The sequence below is a fragment of the Ambystoma mexicanum genome, chromosome 9, assembly GCF_040938575.1.
Source record: "Ambystoma mexicanum isolate Mex_15411 chromosome 9, UKY_AmexF1_1, whole genome shotgun sequence".
Taxonomy (NCBI): domain Eukaryota; kingdom Metazoa; phylum Chordata; class Amphibia; order Caudata; family Ambystomatidae; genus Ambystoma; species Ambystoma mexicanum.
In genome coordinates, this window is record NC_090931.1 from 185,876,206 (window position 1) to 185,896,435 (window position 20,230).

Genomic DNA, 20,230 nt, shown 5'->3' on the forward strand with positions numbered 1-20,230 from the left:
TATCATTATATGTAGCTCACGCAGCGCCCGTTTGTTTCAGTTCCGCTTTTCCAACGCAGCTTTCGCTTCGAAGAATTACAGCGCATTTCAGTTCTTCATCGAATCAACACATTTATATGCAAAATGTTTTCATCATCAGCTCCATCCACGCCTGAGACAGGTTTAAAAAAATGTCACGATTGTGGGGCAAAAAGGTTGATCACAGGCCCCCACCGCATAGGTCTGTGGTGTCTCGGCTCTCGGCACAGAACATCGCAAGACAGAGTGTAATTCCTGTCAGGCAATGACCGACAAAGCTCTAAGGGAGCGCAAAGGTAACCTAGAAGAGGGTAGGATCCCTTCAAGTATACCGAAGAAAAGAAAATCCGACGAGTTGAGAGAACCTCCTTGATGATAAAGATCGATCATGTCACTCTTCGTCTTCGTCCAAGAAGGCAAAGAAACGTCACAGGTTTCCTTCGACCTCTTCCTCCATGCCTGATCAAATGCGACTCCCCGTCCAAGTGGAATGCATTTGAGAGAAATTATTAAAGTTTGAGAAGGCGGTCCAACCCCCTCGAAAGAGAAGATAAATCATACCCCCGTCGCTCTGCATAAAGATGACAAAGGGAAGTCGAAGACTAAATTCTGAGAACTCTCGGGTACGGGACGCAAGTCTGATTCTCATTGAGAGCCATCAAAGCCTCGAATCAACGGGAAGTTGTTGAGAATGCAGCCCTTCGAGGCCCTCTTTCATGAAAAACAAGTAAACAGCCTCAATGAAAACTGGGTCCATTGCATCAACGCAATCGGCATCGGAGACGTTGAAGCCTTTGTAGAAGTCATCAACAATACTGTTGAACACAACAACGTTGTTGGCTTCGAAGTCTTTTCAATTACTTTCTCGAAGCAGTCGAAGTCTCCAATGACAAATGAAAAGATTAACAAGCCTTTAGCAAAAAAGGATCTCTTTAAATCCTTAACATCAATATATGAAAACCATGAGTCTTCTGATAATATGCCACCATTTGGCTTGCAATATGGTACTCCAACTGTACCAGATGCATTCATTTCAGAGAAGTCCAGGATTAAAGATTTGTATGAAAATCTTCAAACAGCCAGTGGTGTAGATACATCACCAGAATATGAATTTGGAAAGCCAGACCCCTCTGACCATGCTAATGCCTCAAGGTAGATGAGTTTTTACAGTGGAGTAAGCCTGCTCCCCCATTTGAGCAGGTGGATATGACTGACATAATGGACCATTGTCCACAGAGAGATCCAATTTTACTATTCCATGTTGCTCTCCAAAAAAGGGTTACTTCAAATTGGGAATCTCCAGACACTGTTTCTGCAGTCAACAAGAACTTCTCTAGGATGTACAGGCCGTCCCAGTAGTAACCCTGAATATTTGACTAAAGATCCAACACCAGAAGGTTTAGTGATCCAGGTGGCCACATCCACCAAACAATCTGCATACCCTACTATTCCTATGGACAGGGATGACAAACAGGTGGACGCTTGGGAATGGAATATCTTTACGGCCGGTAGCAGGGCTTTGAAGTCGGCAAATGCCACTTGTGCCATGTCAAAGTTCACATTCAACCTGTGGGATTGCGCAACAATGGCGGTTGACCACATTCCCGAAGGGGAAGAAAGAGGGCTTCCTGACCATCATCAAGGATGTTAAGGAGGCAATGTGTGAGTGCCTTCAGTGCGGACTGCATACTGCAGATAGCATTAGCAGATCCATGGCGACTATTACTGTGCTCGCAGGTTTGTGTGGTTGTGAAAATCAGGGTTTGCACCAGACATGTAATCCAGGCTTCTCGATATGCCTTTTGACAGCTCTCGACTGTTTGGCAGCAAAGTTGAGGAAAGTCTGTAGAAGCTGCAGACCTCTAAAGCGGCAACAAAGTCCCTTAGTGCCACAATCAGACAGCCTCATCATTCTTACCCCAGTACATCATCTTGGAGGGGTAAGTCCTTTCGTTTGTATTCCTCAGTTGGAAGAGAAAGAGGACAGGCTGGTCATAGAGGCCAGAAGAGATTTCCTCATGATGGACGATGGAGATGAGGTACTAAGTCCGCCCAAACAGCAGCTATTTTGCCCTCAGCTGCTGCTTAAGCCGCCTCAAAACCTCTGAGGCCTTAGCCCACAGGACCATGGTGGGAGGCAGGCCCTCATGGCATCTGCAAGAATGGCGGGGCATTACTTCAGATGCATGGGCACTCGAATTGGTATCCTAGGGTAACGGCCTCTCCTTTCTAAAAAGGCGACAGGATCAATCACCGGGGGACTACTCTTTCAGTCAATTCCAGATCCACTCCTTGTGCAGGAAATTTTGACCCAGCTAGAGAAAAGGGGCTATAGAACCGATACCTGTAGCGGAGAGGAACAAGGGTTGGATTCCCCTTATTTACTAATCCCCAAAAAGGACAGAGGATTGCGATCCATCTTGGACTTAAGAAACCTGAACAAGTTCCTCAGGCAGGAAAAGTTCAAAAGGGTTATCCTTTCTCAGATCCTTCAGGCCCTCCAACTCCAAGACTGGATGGTGTCATTGGACCTTCAGGATGCTTACTTTCATGTGCCTAACCATCACAAGCACAGGAGGTACCTTAGGTTTGCAGGTCTCATTTTCAATTTCAAGTTCTGCTATTCGGGCTGGCCTCTGCCTGAGGGTTTTTACCAAGTTAATGGCATTGGTGGCAGAGTCTCAGGAAGGGGGGGTTTGGGGGGGGGATTCAGGTCGACCTCTACCTGGATGATAGGGAGAACAAACCTGGATCAGCCTAACAGACAGGAACATCTCAGAATAACCTGCCACTCTCTCCACAGACAGTCCCACATGATACCATCGCAAAGGCTCCAATTCATCGGATGCATCCTTGGGAAAATCCTTGCCACCCGAAGCGAGAGCTCAAGACATTCTGCAGATGGTCACCAAATTCCAGAGTGCCCAGCGTCTTCCGGCCTTCGACTTTGAGGTTGCTCTGCCTCATGGCATTCTGCATTTTCCTAGTGCCAGAGGCTCGCCTGGAAATTAGATCTCTCCAATGGGCTCTCTGGACTCAATGGTCCCAATTCTCAGGCAGGATGTCAGACCTTCTTCAGGTTCTGAGCACAGTTACCCAGTATCTTTTGTGGTGGGCTTGTGAAGACCACATTCTGAAGGGAGAATCCTTTTGGCATCCATGGCTGAAAATAATAGTGACGGATGTCTCACTCACGCAATGGGGAGCCCACAACAACAACCTAACAAATCTAACAATAAGCGGTCACTGGTCTCCATTGGAGTTCAAACTACACATCAATCTTTTGGAACTGAGGGCCATCAGACTATCGCTGAAAGCCTTTCTACCATCTGTATGGGTATAGAATGTCCTGATAATGACGGACAACACAGTGACCATGTACTACCTCAACCAAAGAGGAGGTGTAGGGTCACTACCACTGAGCAGAGAGGCAATGCAGCTCTAGTTCTGGGAAATTCAAGAAGGAATCTCCCTATCAGCAGTTCACCTAGCTGGAGAGGAGAACACGGCGGTGGACGCTCTGAGCAGGCAGAGCACAGTCTCCCACGAAAGGGAACTAGCTCAGGAAGTCCTTCAAGAGATCTTCACCCTTTGGGGAAGCCCTCAAGTAGATCTGTTTGCAACCAGTGTCAGCCAGAAGTGCAAACTGTTCTGCTCCAGGGAATCTCTCCCAAGAAGAGCCCTAGGGGATGCGTTCGTAAGGGACTGGGAATTTCTGCTCCTGTATGCGTTTCGTCTAGTCTCCGTCATTCCACAAGTGATCAGGAGGTTGAGAATGTTAAGGAAAACCATGATCATAATTGCTCTGGATTTGGCCAGGAGGACGTGGTACCCAGACTTTCTGGACATGTCCATCTGCCCACCAATACAAATTCCACAAAGAGAGGACCTAGAGAGAGGTGTCGGGTTCTCCATCCAGAGGTCAAAACACTCAACCTTCACGCACGGTTTCTGAGAGGTTGAGATAGGAGGATTGGGACCTCTTGAACGACGTAATGGTAACGTTGCTTTCGGCCAGAAGGCCAGCAACAAAGTCCTTTTCCCACTGCTGTTGGAATAAGTTCAGCAGCTGGTGTAGGGATAAATAGGTGTTTCAATGCGATACACCACCTACAGTGTTATCTTTTTTGTTACACTTAGCAAATCGGGGGCTCCAGATTGGAACAATAAAGGGGTATCTGGCAGCGCCCTCCATTTTCAAGCGCTTTTCAGAAGAAACCTCATACTTTAAAATCCCTTTAATCATTCAGTTAGTTTCTTAAGGGACTCACTAATGTGTTTCCACCTACTCCCTTTCAAGTTCCTGTATGGGATTTAAATCTTGTATTTACATTTCTAACACGTTTTCCAATTTAACCATTTGAACCACTGCATTCATGCCCTTTAAGACTTAACATTAAAGACTATTTTGCTAATCTCAATGTCAGCCCGCAGGGTGTGCGAGTTGCAGGCACTCTTGTAAACCTCCATTCACGGTTTTCTTTAAGGTCAAAGGTTGTTCTTGAAGGGAAACCTTCTTTGCTGCCAAAAACAGTCTCTGACTTCCATTTATCACAAAAAAATGTTTACCAACTTTTTACCCACCTCCTCATCCTGGAAAGGAGGAGGAGAGGCTACATAGACTGGATTTGAGATGGGCTCTCAGTTTCTATATCTCTAGAATGTCTAAAATTCACCAAGATAATCAATTATTTATTGGTTATAATGGTCATAAATTAGGTTTAGCAGTATCAAAACAAACTCTAACCAGATAGATTATTCTGGCTATTGGAGAATGTTACAGACTAGCTGGTAAAGATCCTCTGGAAGGTCCGAGGGCCCATTCTACAAGGGGCATGGCAACATCTTCTGCTCTACAGAGACGGGTGCCAATTAAGGAAATCTCTGCGGTCTAATATTCACAATTCTGTGAAACATTATTGTTTAGACACAACTTCCACCCAGGAAGGAGGAATTGGAAAGGCTGTCCTTCATTCTGTCCATGATAATTTTTAAAGGACAAGTCTAAATTGTTACTCCCACCACCAAGATCAGTACTGCTTTGGGAGTCTATCAAAGATCAGGAATACGTGGGAGGACGCTATCCATTCGAAGAACAAGTTACTTTCCCGTGGTAACATTCTTTCGATTGGATGTTCCTCCCACGTATTCCTCATCGCCCCTCCCATCCTACTCAACTGTAGAAATTACATGGTTTTTACACTTTACGCTCTTTTTAGGGTCTACTACGGTCTATGCTATTGCTAGTAATTCCTTTAGGAGGGGGGGGACAGAACTGAAGCTAACGGGCGCTGCGCGAGCTACATATACTGGTGATGACCACGACAGTTGAACGGAGGTCATTGAGGGAAAGCGAGTTGAGGGAACATTTTCTGAAGCAGCTGAAGCTGGAAAGGAATATAAAAGATAAGTAATACATGGGAGGAATATCCAATTGAAAGGACGTTATGACGGGTAAGTAACTTGTTCATTTACGGATATGAGCCTCACACCAACTCAATCAGGAGAAAAGGGAGTTAGGCTGTGACAATCCCCTGTAGAGAAAATACCTGCTTATTTCAACCGCCGCATGGCGATCTTGGGGCCTAAAACACTGCTGGGAGAGCTTAGCAAGCTGGTGTGCCGCCATATTCAGATGAGTGCTAGGCAATTAACTGCTCAGCTGCGTGTGTTCATTTATTGATGTCATTGTTCTGTAAAGCACTTATCACATTTCAATCACTTTAGACTGATTGACAAGCATCATAATAGAAATAGAACCATGGCCAACAGATTTGAGGACCAACCCACATAAGAAATCAGCTGTTTTGAGTATTTTGTGAACTGTTCAAAATTAAAAGGCCAACAATGGTAGCTGTTGGGCAGATCAACCACAAGTCCTCTGGCGAGGATTTAGGAAGACCAACCGGTAGAGAGAGGAATTATTTTATTCAGCATTAGCCATTAACAAACAAAAATACACACAAATACATAAAACAACGATAAACTATAAAACCATAAACTCATTACAAAAAAAGTGTCTACCATACCTTTCGAGTCCCTCCTTTACAAAAATATAAACATCAGATAAAATTCAGGACATTAAAATTCATAAATAAACGCATAGCATTTGTAATGTCCCCAATTCCAAAATCAACAAAAAGAAATGTAAAACACTGGGCCTCATTAAAAGCTTGCAGGTCCGGTAACAACGGTACCGGTAAGCTTGCCGGCAAAGTTGTTACCGGACCAGCAAACTACGAATTCTGCTCGCGGGTGCCTTCCCGCCCACCAGGACTAGCCTGGCGGGTGCTCCGGCACCTGCAAGCAGAGCATGTAAAGCAGAGCATGTATGATGCACCGGCACCATTCTGAATGGTGCCGGTGCATCCGTCCTCCCCATTCCCATTTAGCCCTATGCGGCTCAAATGGGAGTGGGCAGCATTTCATTCCGGCACCCAAAAATGGGCAATACGGCAGAGCCGTAATGACCCAGTAATTGCCCATTCACGGGCCCCGGAAAAATTCGCAAGTTTGGCGGCAGCCTGCCGGTTTCACCGGCAAGACTACCGCCAAACTTGTAATGAGGCCCACTGTCTTCTAAGAGTTAAGGATTGGAGCGATCAGCAAAAAGTGTAAAATATTCTCTTCACATCCTAGCCCACAGGAGCATTTTGTATGGTCACTCAGCCTGGTCATTTTTGCTAGCAGTGGTCAAATATTTAGGCGGACCAATAATAATATTTGTCTGTGCTCCCGAGATCTCAAGGAATCGACAATGCCCCTTTCAGTAATATTCCAGCTCAAGGCAACATAAAATTACATTGACGGCAACGAATATAAGCGATTCATCATACATAAATGTTCCAGCCTGATAGCCTCCTTCCCCCTAACCCCCTCAAGGACAGTCTTCACTTCAGATGGGCAATTAATTTGGTCAAGTTTAATATCTCACTTATTCAGATTATTTCCACATTTGAGCCATGTATATTTCTCGTTGGCTAGAGACGAGAGCATTTCTCTCACTGCGTGATGGTGTTTCGAATGTCAAGTGTATTTGTTTTAAGGTAACATTGCAACAACTTGCGCTCAGCAAGGACTGCAATACTATGCACCACAAGTTCTGCTCGTAAAGCGTCCCCTGGCACACTAGGGTCGATCACAGCTATGTTCCTTAGGATTCCATTCTGTACCACATCCAACCTTATGAAGTTGGAAAAGCCCCATATTTCACAGCCGTACTGAAGAGACACGTGTACTTTCGCTTCCATGACCCTTAAACATTTATCCATTCTCTTGCCTCTTGTGAGAAACCAAAAGGTATCTCACCCGCTAGTTCTCTGGAACTTGTCATCCAGGTGGCCAGGAAACGGCCATTGCTTTTGAATCCAGTTCCTATGGGTGAACCAGTGCGGGAGGGTCAGAGGAGCCTTAGGGGAGTGGAGGTGAGACAGCCAATGGTGAGACGCAGTATTCCCCTCTTTTTTGTACATCCAACCCCTCTATTTTTTAGGATCTGGATGTCCTCCCAACTCCCCTTGACCCACTTTTCTGCACAAACACTAGGCAGAGGGTGAGGGCGACAGACGAACAAGAATAACTCTTATATATCGTGCTGGACATGTCACGCTAATCAGGTCCGGCAAAGTCAGGCACTTGACTTCAAGTGCATACACCCGATTCCAATTAGCTCTCCTCACACGGATAAAAGGTGGAACCTAGAGACACTCTGAGCAAGGTGGAACACGAGTACAAGCAGAAATTCTGGGCTGAAGGCGAACCTACTGGAGTAGAGCGACTGACCAAGGGATGAGAGCAGCGGGTCGAAAACCCCAAGAGTTCCCTACACGAGGTTGTTCCCTCCACAAAGCTGCAAAAGATACGTGGGGAAGGCCAGATCCCAATATCGAAGACTGCATTGTGTTTGAAGGATGCCAGCAACCCTCCCGAGTGAACAGCAGAGTTGGGGAGGCAAGGCCAAGCCTGTGGTACTAACCTTGACTCGTGAATTGGAAATCGAAAAAAGCAAGGAAGAACCGCCCACAGCCGGTGAGTTGGCGAGTGATGTGAGACCGGTGTGTGCCAACAAAGATTGAAGTTTGCAACAATATATCGCAAGTGAAGGCTTCATGCGTGTGGATGAGGCACGAGGAAAGGCAGACCTGTGAATGAGCTCTAAAATAAAGACAGCTGTGGAAGAACAAGTTACTTTCTTACCTGGTAACGTTCTTTCGATGGGATGTTCCTCTGACGTATTCCACATCTATGACAGGTAATCACCACAGCTGTGCTGCTTCGGAAAATTTTTCGGTGTCTGCGTCCTGCGTCGATGACGACGATATGCTGTCCCTCGAGGGCCTCCGTCAAGCAGACGTCACTAGATGTTACAAGTAAGATGCACGACGCTCGTAGCCTCAGTTGTAGTTTTTTCCCCAGAACGTGTGGCACCAATCTTCTGCCAGTAGGACTACAGAAAGCCTTGCGGAAACGTAAGCTGCAATCGCATAAGAAATTTTGTAGAGGGGCAGGCTGGGAGGGTGCAATGTGGAATATGTCGGAGGAACATTCCATCGAAAGAATGTTACCAGGTAAGAAAGTAACTGGGTCTTCGAAGGGATTGTGTCCTCTGACGTATTCCACATCTATGACAGACTCCCAAAGCAGTACCAACGTATGGAGGCGGGAAAAGAATTTAGAATTTTAGAATGCCCAATTAAATTGCAGAATAGAGGACCACCTTGCCAAAGGCCAAATCTTGCCCATGGATAGAATCCAGGGAGTAGTGTTTTACAAAAGTATGGACAGAGGCCCATGTGGCTGCTTCACAAATGTTACGAATGGGAACACCCCTCTGCAGAGCAGTAGAGGCAGCCACACCTAGTAGAATGGGCCCGTAAGCCTACGGGAGGGTCCTTACCCGCCAGACGGAAGCATTCAGAGCTTGTCAAGATAATCCATCTGGACAAGGTCTGCTTAGTAACAGCTTGACCCAAAAGCCTTCCAGTGCATCCTACAAAGAGCCGATCGTCCACTCTGACTCGTGAAATTCGTGAGATGTAGAAACTTAAAGCTCTACTAGGATCCAACCTATGGAGCCTCTCCACTTCCTTACCAGGATGCGGAGGAGGATAGAACGCCGGAAGAATGACCTTCTGGCTCAAATGAAAGTCGGACACAACCTTCGGAAGAAAAGAAGTACAGACCCTAAGGACAACCCTATCCTTATGGAACACCGTGAAAGGTGGCTTGGCAGATAGTGCCTGCAACTCACTCACTCTGCGAATGGAAATAACCGCAACCAAAAATACAGTTTTAAAGGTCAACAGTCTCAAAGGACAAGAATTTAAGGGCTCAAACAGAGCTCCCATTAGGAATCTCAGAACTAAGTTAAAATCCCAACCGGGCACCGGGAAAGGTGACTGTGGAAACACATTAGTTAGCCCTTTCAGAAACTGAGAAATCAAAGGAATCTTAAAATAAGAACACTCCTCAGACGAGCGCTTAAATATGGACAGCGCCACCAGGTAACCCTTAATGGTACCCACTTGCAGGCCCTTGTGGGCTAACAAAAGCAAAAAAGACAGAACCACAGGAATGGCATATGAAAAAGGATCCACATTCTTTTCCCTGCACCAGTCGCAGAACTTTCTCCAACGGCAACGGTACAGGGACTTTGTCGCAGGCCTTCTGGCCGAAAGCAACACCTCCATCACATCTTCAGGGAGGTACCAATTCTTGTACCTCAACCTTTCAGAAACCAAGCATAAAGGTTGAGAGACTTGACCCCTGGATTTGAGAACCCGACCCCCCTCCCTTGAGAGCAGATTGTCTCGGTAGGGAAGGCGGGGTGGAGGGCAGATGGACATGTCGAGAAGGTCCAGGTACCACGCTCTCCTAGCCCATGCCAGAGCAATGAGGATCATTCGGGAACCGAACCTCCGTAACCGCCGCAGCACTTGCGGAATGAAGGGGACTGGAGGAAACGCGTACAGCAGTGGGAAGGACCACTCCACTACGAACACGTCCCCTCAGGCTCCTCTTGGAGGAATTTCCCGCAAGCAGAATCTTTCGCACTTCCGGTTGACACTGGTGGCGAAGAGATCCACTTGTGGGGTCCCCCAAAGGGCGAAGATCTCCAAGAGAACCTCCTGAGCCAGCTCCCACACGTGAGAGACCGTGCTCTGCCTGCTCAGGGGGTCCACCGCCTCGTTTGTGTCTCCGGCTAGATGAACTGCTGAGATCGAAATTTCCTGCTGGATGGCCCAGTACCAGAGCTGCATCGCCTCTCTGCACAGTGGGAGAGACCCTGCCCCTCCCCCTTTTTGTTGAGGTAGTGCATGGCCACTGTATTGTCTGTCAGAATCAGGACATTCTTCCCTCGCACAGACGGCAGAAAAGCTTTCAGAGCTAGCCTGATGGCCCTCAGCTCCAACAGATTGATATGGAGTCTGGACTCCGACGGAGACCAACAACCGCTGACTGTCAACTCGTTGGCATGAGCTCCTCATTCTGTGAGGGATGCGTCCATCACGATCGTTACCTCCGGCCAGGGTAGCCAAAACAGAGCCCCCTTCATCAGATTTTCTTTGCCGGCCCACCGCAGAAGATCCTGGGCGACCGAGGGCGGCACCTGAACGGGATCCGACATCCTGCCGGAGGACTGCGACCACTGCATCTTGAGAGCCCATTGCAGAGATCTAATTCGCAACCTGGCCTCTGGCACCAGTAGAATGCAGGATGCCATGAGGCCGAGCAACCTCAAGAACTCGAACGCTGTGAGACTCTGGGCACGTTGAAACTTGTCCACCATCTGCAGAATGTGACAAGCCCTCACCTGGGGAGGCGAACACTGCCCCAGGGATGTGTCAAGCACTGCTCTGATGTACTGGAGCTGCTGGGTAGGTGTCAAGTGGGGCTTCTTTAAGTTGAGGGAGAAGCCCAGTCTGTGAAGGGAGTGGCAGGTGACTGACAGATGATCCAGGACTTGCTCGGGAGAGCGCGCCCTGATCAACCAATCGTCCAGGTAGGGGTAGACATGAATCCCCCCTTTCTTGAGATATGCTGCCACCACCACCATGAGCTTGGTGAAGACCCTCAGGGTGGAGGTCAATCCGAACTGCAGTACACGAAACTGAAAATGCGAGTCGCCAACCGTGAACCTCAGGTACTTCCTGTGCTTGGGATGAATCGGCACATGAAAGTAAGCATCCTTGAGGTCGAGAGACATCAACCAGTCCTGAAGTTGAAGGGCCTGGAGGACTTGAGAGAGTAACCATCTTGAACTTGTCCTTCCTGAGGAGCTTGTTCAAACCACGCAAGTCCCTGATGGGTCTCAATCCCCCGTCTTTTTTTGGGATCAAAAAATATGGGGAATACCATCCCTTGTTCCTCTCCGCTACAGGCACCAGTTCTATGGCGCCTTTCTGAAGCAGGGATTTGATTTCCTGCACAAAGAGCAGACCCGGACTCTTCAAAGAGCTTCCCTGGTGGATTGTCGTGAGGCCTCTGCCGGAAAGGAAGACGGTAGCCATGTGCTTTGATCTCCAGAACCCACACATCTGAAGTAATGGCACGCCATTCTACAAGATGCTGCGCCAGCCTTCCCCAACCGGCGAACCATGGGACATGGCCTCATGACGGAGCTGAAGCTGCTGCGGCAGTGCCTGAGGGCAAAGAGGCAACTGCCCGAGTGGCCTTGGCACCCCGAGTAGCTTGTTTTCCACCTCTGGTACCCCTACGTTGGCCCCTTTGACTGGCAGCTCCCCTCGATCTACCAAAGGACAAGTAATATCGAAAGGAACCTCCCCTCCATTGCTGTCCCCTAGGACGAAAAGTCAGAGGTTGGCGGACTGCAGCGCTCAACGACTTTGCTGCAGCTTTGGAGGTCTGCAACCTCTCAAGGCTCTCGTCCGCCTTGCTGCCAAAAAAGATGGTCACCATCAAAGGGCATGTTGAGAAGCCGGGACTGTACATCAGGAGCAAACCCCAACTTCCGCAACCATGCAAACCTGCGCATCACGCACTTGCCGCCATGGACCGGCTGCCACGTCCAGACCTGAATGAACGGATTCACACATGGCATCCTTGCCATCCTGAACGAGGGCAAGAAAACCATCATGTTCCTCCACTTCGGGAATATGTTCAGCCACCAAAGATACACAATTCCACAAAGTGTGAGTGAATCTTGCCAAGGCACAAACAGAATTGGCTGCCTTTAAAGCCATACACCCAGATGAAAATACGTTCTTCGCCCAATCGTCGAAGTGCTTGTCGTCCCTTTCAGGAGGGATGGTAGGGTACGCCGCCTGCTTCGCTGGGGCCGTAGCCGCCTGCACCACCAAACTCTCCGGAGTGGGGTGCAAAGATAAGTAGCCGGGGTAGCCACTGGCTGGACGGTATTTTTTAGGCAACAACTTATGCACTGCCGGGAGACTCTCCAGAGCAGTCCAAGCCGCCGCCACCCTTCTTTGTAAGGCCATATGAAATGGCAACACCGGGTCAGTGGGTGGACCTTGGACCAAAATATCTGTCAGGTCATCCTGCAGAAAATCCACAGGTGGAGCAGACCACCCCAAGTACTCCGTCACCCTCGACATGAGACACCTGTACGAAGACTCGGTGTGTGTACCAGGCTCAGGCCTGCCAAATTCAACCTCCAGGGTGGTGTCCAGACCACTGGAGTCATGCAAGGATTGACGCAGGTCTTCCATCTGGCTATGACCAGACAAGAGTTCATCAGGAACCTCAGGAGGGACAAACCCTTCCACATCTGACCCTTCATCCACCTCTGAGATATAATCCAAAGGTTGGAATAAATCCCTAGATGAGGGTACAGAAAAAGGCTCAAACACAGGCCTCACTGACTTACTCAGTGCCTTCTTCGGGGTTTCCACTGGTCTCCGGGGCACCTCCAATAAAGCCTCCTCAAAAGGCATCGACGGAATCGGCGTAGAAGCTGAAAGAGGCGCCAATGGCTTTGAGGCCGGAGCCCCGAGTGTGTCTTTCGACGGCCTTGGCGCCGATGACTTCCTCGGAGGCAGAGCCTCAAGAGAGCCCCTCGACGGACATGGCACCAATGCCTTCTTAGAAGGCCTCACAGGCTCAGACGGTCTCGAGGGCGTTGAGGACCGGGACCTGGAACAGGCATGGCTAGAGCGATCTACCTTGTCCGATTGGGACCTTGACGGCTCCCGATGATCGCGCCGACCGCCCGAGCCCGAAGGCATGCGAGTTGTGGCCCTAGCGCGTTCCTTGCTGGCTTCTCTCGAAGGCGCGGACGGAACGGAGCCCTGCGATTCACAAATCACCATCTCCTCCTTGCTAAATGCGTCCCATTCCGCCGGAGATTAATGTTTATTGGGACAAGCTACCTGCCGTCTGGCGGAGTCCTCGGACAAGGACCGGGAAGGCGACCGGTGACGGCGCTTCCGAGATTCCCTAGAAGAGGCAGAGGAATGGCAGGAACCGCTCTGGGACCTAGACCCCCTGGACTTACGCCGACGCGGAGCGTCGCCCCTCGAATCGTCAGTCGAAAGCCCAGCGGATTTCGACTTTCGGGGTTTGGAAACCCTACCTACAGTCATCGTCTTACGCTCCCGCAAGGCCTTCGACGTCAAAGACTGGCATTCATCACAGTCATCGGTGGCGTGGTCCTCGCCGAGGCACCAGAGGCAGACGTTGTGCGTGTCCGTAAGCGACATCTTGGAACCGCAGTCCCGACACTTCTTGAAGCCCGACCGCGGGTAGAAGACGAAGACATGATACTTCACAAACAACCAAGTTTGAAGAACCGATTAAATCAGGAGAAGAACCGAGGCGCGCAGAGATTCCGAAGCAAACGCACTCGCAGAAAAAACGGAATTGAGGCTACGGGCGTCGTGCGTCCTACTTATAACATCTGGTGACGTCGGCTCGACGGAGGCCCTCGAGGGACAGCGTATCTACGTCATCGACGCAGGAAGCCGAAAATGTTTCCGAAGCAGCACAGCTGTGGTGATTACCTGTCAAAGATGTGGAATATGTCAGAGGACACAATCCCTTTGAATCAGCGATACTGAGTAATGGAGTGGTCTGGCGAAGAGTAGTAACCCACTCAAAAGTCTCAGTGAAAGGTGCATTGTTTGAGGCAATAAAAGTGAATGAATTATAAAAGTGAAAGTTAACGAAGTTAACTCCGAGAAGGGGAGAGGAAAAGCTGAACATTGAATTCCAAGTCAAAGTGGTCCTGCAATGGTCTGTAATGACGCCCCGCACATTCCGAAAAGCGTCCTGAGCCCAACTGAGGGAGACCCGAAGTGTAAAAAAGCTTGGGGAAGTTTTTTGAACTGTGAAAGGTCTGAGCCCGACAGAGGGGGGACCAACGTTGAACTTTTTGTTTTATTATTTGAGGAAGACTGGAGCAAGTACCTTTAGCGTGGAAGGCCAGGCAGGCCTTGAGTCACCTTCCTAACTGTTTCAGTGTTAAAGCCCGAGTCAGAGCGTGTCATCCTGGCTACAGAGACTGCCTTATTCCTTGCTGTCTAAACATGGGGAGGGGAGCTGATTCAGCCACATTTATTCTTTGTCGAACACTGATTTTCCTTTTATATACACAACTCCTTTACACATTCTTTGTACATGAGATAGGACAGGCATTAGGTTTTGTTAGCATAGGCCATTTTGATTTGACAGACACCACCAAGACCGTTGTCTTTATTATTTGATGGTCGAGACAACTCCCATCCTAGTTATAGGTCAAAGTAGGAGTTTTCCAAACCCTACGAAGTTAGGCTTGATAATTTGTGTCAGTGTCATACTTCTGATACCATGCCTCCCCTACACTCCAAAATTGTAATCAAAATCCCTAAGACCTCTGTTTCAGTTCATTTTATCATCCTTTTAATATGGAGGCCAAGTGCCATTCCGATGCAACACAATTCCTAGATAATTATATGTACTCTCCACTGAAATATTTACATTGTTTATTACCCATGCAGACTTTTTTTACAATTCCAAATTGCATCTTTGTTTTCTCCACATGCAATTCAAGACCGTGCTCCGTGCTCCTTAAAGAACCTGGCTGCATAGTTTAAAGACTGTTGCAGACGCTTGTGTGTTAGTTAAGGAGAGCGGTGCCATTGGCATACATTAGTGCCCCCCATTTTGTCTCATTTATGAGCAGCGGATTAGTCTTCACTAAATAATTGTATGGGTCGAAATCGGATAGGAATAAAATAAACAGTAATGGGGCAAAGGGGCACTGCACCCTTGCCTGACCCCTTTATTAGTAGCAAACTCCCTGGAATAACTTGCCAGTCTGGGCATCTAACAACATCTGAGGTTTCTGTCGAAAGTCGAAAGCCCAGCAGATTTCGACTTTCGGGGTTTGGAAACCCTACCTACAGTCATCGTTTTACGCTCCCGCAAGGCCTTCGACGTCAAAGACTGGCATTCATCAGTCATCGGTGGCGTGGTCTTTAGCTATATTAGCTATGGCAAACATGCCCCAAATGCGGAGAAGAAAACGCTGGGATGATACACATGTTCTGACATGTCCAGAAAATGGAAAGTTCTGGGAAGAACTGGACCACCAATTAAACGAGAAAGGGATCAAGCTAAATGTTGAATAAGTGTGGGCATACATGTTAGGGGGATTCCCCAGATCGCGTACATTGAAACATGTGAGCAAACTTAAGGACTTGGCTTATATACTTGCCAAGCGCAGAATAGCCATGGGGTGGAAAGCAAGCAATAGACTGAAAGTAGAGGTATGGTAGAGTGACCCCCATAAATGGATCGAAGCAACTGTGTGGAATGAAGCGGGTAGAGAGGAGGGGAGGAGTAAGCGGAAACCCCGACGGCCTGGAAACACCTAGTGGCCACACTGTTTGGGTCTGCCCAGGATTACCCAAGCGAGCATGACATTTCTGGGAATACAGATGGAGGCAACTCCAGAGGGGGGAAAAAGCGGAGTGTGAGGTGGAGTAGGCTCGAGTTGGGGGGGTGGGTATGGGGACAACAGCAGACGTACAACGATATATACATGATGCTAAAATATGTTGTCAAATTACACATTTTGTTGAATGTTGATTGTTTTTTATTGAAAAACCAATACAATTTTTTTTATTTTTTTTAAAACAAACAGTTGGATTAGCTGGAGTAACTCTAGAGGCACCCCCAACCTGTACAATTTTGTTTCCAGAGTATTGTCCTATGTAAGGAATCAAATGCTTTCTGGAAGTCCAACAATTCAACAAAAACATCCTGCCTTAATCTTGACATATTTGTCTATACTAGTGTTCAGCGGGTAACAGTGAACCTGCGTACTATAGCCCATAGTGAAGAGGCCTTGGAAGACTGGCTGCAGAGGCCACGCCAGTTGGATGCAGACAGTCACTGTACAGGAGACGGCCCAGGGTATGAAATGAAGGAACTAGCGATGAATGAGGAGGCAGTGGACCAACAAGATGTCAACTGACTGCTTTAGTCCATTAATCAGGTCTACAGCATGAGGGGGCTGACGGCGGTTTCAGGATTGTAATGCACACCGTTAAGGTTTTTTCTGAAAGATGACCAGATCAGTAGTGTGTGCACTGGGAGTAAACCAAGTCTACCCAGACAGTCTCAATGATAAGCTAACATATGTGTGACTTCCTTCTGAGTGGGGGGAGAAGGCTAGTATGAAGTTACAGTTCGCTCCACACAAGCACACAACAAAATATTCCACAACACATACTGCAAAATACACAATCCTATTTACGGCAATTGGTAAGAAACAAAAACGCCCAGCAGAAGGGAACCCGAGAACCGAGAGAAACAGGGAAAGGGAACACCTTAAAACCTGGGCCGGTTAGCTTTTATTTATTGTGTGGAATTACAGGGGGATACCTGGTCCTGGACTTATTGAGCAATGGCAGACATTTGTTGAAATACTACTTTCATGAAAGACACTTTCTTTTGGACAGGTTTTCCCAGAGCAGTACCGCACTGAAGAGAAGAACTGTCCTGACAACTTTTAGTTTCATGCAGACACTACATGTAGATGTTGGCCAACCCATTTGGCCAACCCTGTACACATTCATTAATGAAACACCTAGTTAACCTGATTCCCTGGTCTGGCCTGTTAATCGAACTATGTACACTGAGTGACAGTGGGCATAGCAAGAGAAAGCCAGTTTCCCGTTTCTCGTTGCGTCCTAGTTTAGTCTTGAAACAGTCTAGCTCATAGAGAGCTCAACCCAAGTTTGTGTGCTTTTTGGTTATGTATGCTGGTGTTCGGGCAGTCTTTGCCTTGTGTGTGATGCATTTACACAAGGGCAGGGGACCCGTACACAACCAGGAACTGGAGATTTAAAAATACAAAGAGCAGAGTGTACCTATTGGGCAGAAGTTAAACATAAACTGGTTATTTATTCAAGTCTCACAATTAATGTGTATGTGTCAGGTAACCTTATATAGCGTCTACTTGGGCAGACAATCTAAATCTCAAAGTTTAAAGACCAAGGGCCTCATTACGAGTTGGACAGTAAAGATGGCAGTAATTCAGCCTGGCGGAATTACCGTTGCCACCATGGTGTACAGCGGTATATCCACTGAATCATGAGTAGGCAGGGGCACGCACCACCCATAGGTGGTAACAGTAATTCCGCTGGCAGAATCAAACAGGAAAACACAACTCCAATGGCAATTCTGTGTAAAAACAGCAAAATTGCAATTTCCACTGTGCATTTGGCGTTAATTACGACAGCGGAATTAGGGCCAGCAGAAATAGTCATAGCTGGAATGGGAAGCATGGCGGCAGCCATCTTTAAAAACCCAATCCATTCAAAATCAACTGAAAAGGAGTGCCATCCGCTCCCAGAAGAAAGCCCAATCATGTTGGGAGGAAAAGGCAAGGCCCCCGAAATGTGCCTGTGGAAACCTAAAATCACAGAGCAGGAGCTTATTGTCCTATCATAGAAAGTGGTGGCCCATGCAGAGGAGCTGTATGGGTCACACCACCACAGGACCAGCCAGTAGCGTAAGAAAGTCAACTGGGCCGAGATCACGGACAAGGTGGTGGCTGTTAGTCATGTCCCACAGGACAGTGAGGATGAGGAAGAAGAACAAGTTACTTTCTTACCTGGTAACATTCTTTCGATGGGATGGTCCGACGACGTATTCCATATCTATGACATGTAATCACCACAGCTGTGCTGCTTCGGAAACTTTTTCGGCGTCTGCGTCCTGCGTCGATGACGTCGATGCGCCGTCGTCGAGGACCTCCTCCGACGTCCGACGTCATCCGATGTGATAAGTAGGACGCACGACGCCCATAGCCTCAGTTGTAGTTTTTTCCCCCAGAACGTGTGACATAAGTCAACTGCCAGTCAGACACAAAGCCTTGCGGAACGTAAGCTGCAATCGCAAAAGAAATTCTGCAGCGGGGAAGGCCGGGCGGGAGCGATATGGAATACGTCGTCGGACCATCCCATCGAAAGAACGTTACCAGGTAAGAAAGTAACTTGTTCTTCGAGGGGATTGGGTCCTCCGACGTATTCCATATCTATGACAGACTCCCAAAGCAGTACCAAAGCAAGGAGGAGGGAAAGAATTTAGAATCAAATGTAGAATAGCCAATCAAATAGCAGAGCAAAGGACCGCCTTGCCAAAGGCCAGATCCTGTGCTCGGATGGAATCAAGAGAATAGTGACGTACAAATGTATGTACTGAAGCCCAGGTGGCTGCATCACAGATGTTGCGAATAGGAACACCCCTCTGCAGGGCAGTAGACGCAGCCATACCCCTGGTAGAATGGGCCCGCAAGCCAGCCGGTGGGTCCTTACCCGCCAAACGGTAGCACTCCGAGATGGCCAAAATAATCCAGCGAGACAAAGTCTGTTTCGTCACAGCTTGCCCCAAACGCTTACCAGCGTAACCAATAAAGAGTTGATCATCCACTCTGACCCGGGACATGCGTGAAACATAAAAGCTTAAAGCTCTCCTAGGATCAAGCCTATGGAGCCTCTCCTCTTCCTTACCAGGATGCGGAGGAGGATAGAATGCCGGAAGAACAACCTTCTGGGCCAAATGAAATTCCGTCACTACCTTCGGAAGAAAAGGAGGACGAACTCGAAGGACAACCCTGTCCTTGTGAAATACAGTGAAGGGAGGCTTAACTGAAAGTGCCTGTAACTCACTCACTCTGCGAGCGGAAGTAACCGCAACTAAAAACACAGTTTTCAGAGTCAACAGCCTCAAAGGGCAAGAATGTAAAGGCTCAAACGGAGCACCCATAAGAAACTTAAGAACCAGGTTCAAATCCCAACCGGGCACCAGGAAAGGTGACGGAGGGAACACATTAGTGAGCCCTTTCAGGAACTGTGAAATCAAAGGGATTTTAAAGTAAGAACACTCTTCAGACGAGCGCTTAAAGATGGACAGCGCCGCCAGGTAACCCTTAACGGTACCCACTTGCAAGCCCCTGTGGGCCAAAGAAAGTAAAAAGGACAGAACCATGGGGATGTCACATGCAAAAGGATCCACATTCTGAACTCTGCACCAGTCGCAGAACTTACGCCAACGGTACAGAGACTTTGTTGCCGGCCTTCGGGCCGAAAGCAACACCTCCATCACGTCCTCAGGGAGGTCCCAATCCTTATACCTCAACCTTTCAGAAACCAAGCGTGAAGGTTGAGGGATCTGACCTCTGGATGGAGAACCTGACCCCCCTCCCGTGAGAGCAGATCGTCTCGATAGGGAAGACGACGTGGAGGGCAGATGGATAAGTCGAGAAGGTCCGGGTACCACGTCCTCCGAGCCCACGCCGGGGCAATGAGGATCATCCGGGAACCGAACTTCCGTAACCTCCGCAGCACTTGCGGGATGACGGGGACTGGAGGAAACGCGTACAGCAGCGGGAATGACCACTCCACCACGAACGCGTCTCCTAAGGCTCCTTCTGGAGGAAATTCCCGCGAGCAAAACCTTTCGCACTTCCGGTTGACACTGGAGGCGAAGAGATCCATTTGAGGGGTCCCCCAAAGGGCGAAGATCTCCAGGAGAATCTCCTGAGCCAACTCCCACTCGTGAGAGATCGCGCTCTGCCTGCTCAGAGCGTCCGCCGTCACGTTTTCGGCTCCGGCCAGATGAACTGCCGAGATCGAAACTTCCTGCTGGATGGCCCAGAACTCGAGCTGCATCGCCTCTCTGCACAGAGGAAGTGACCCTGCCCCCCCCTTTTTGTTGAGGTAGTGCATGGCCACTGTGTTGTCCG

At 48.5% G+C, this 20,230-nt stretch overlaps 1 protein-coding gene across 4 annotated transcripts in view; it reads right to left on the reverse strand.

The window, feature by feature from the left end:
* The window catches only part of UBE4A (ubiquitination factor E4A), a 915,337-nt gene that overhangs the window by 433,729 nt on the left and 461,378 nt on the right, over positions 1-20,230 (reverse strand). The window lies entirely within an intron of this gene.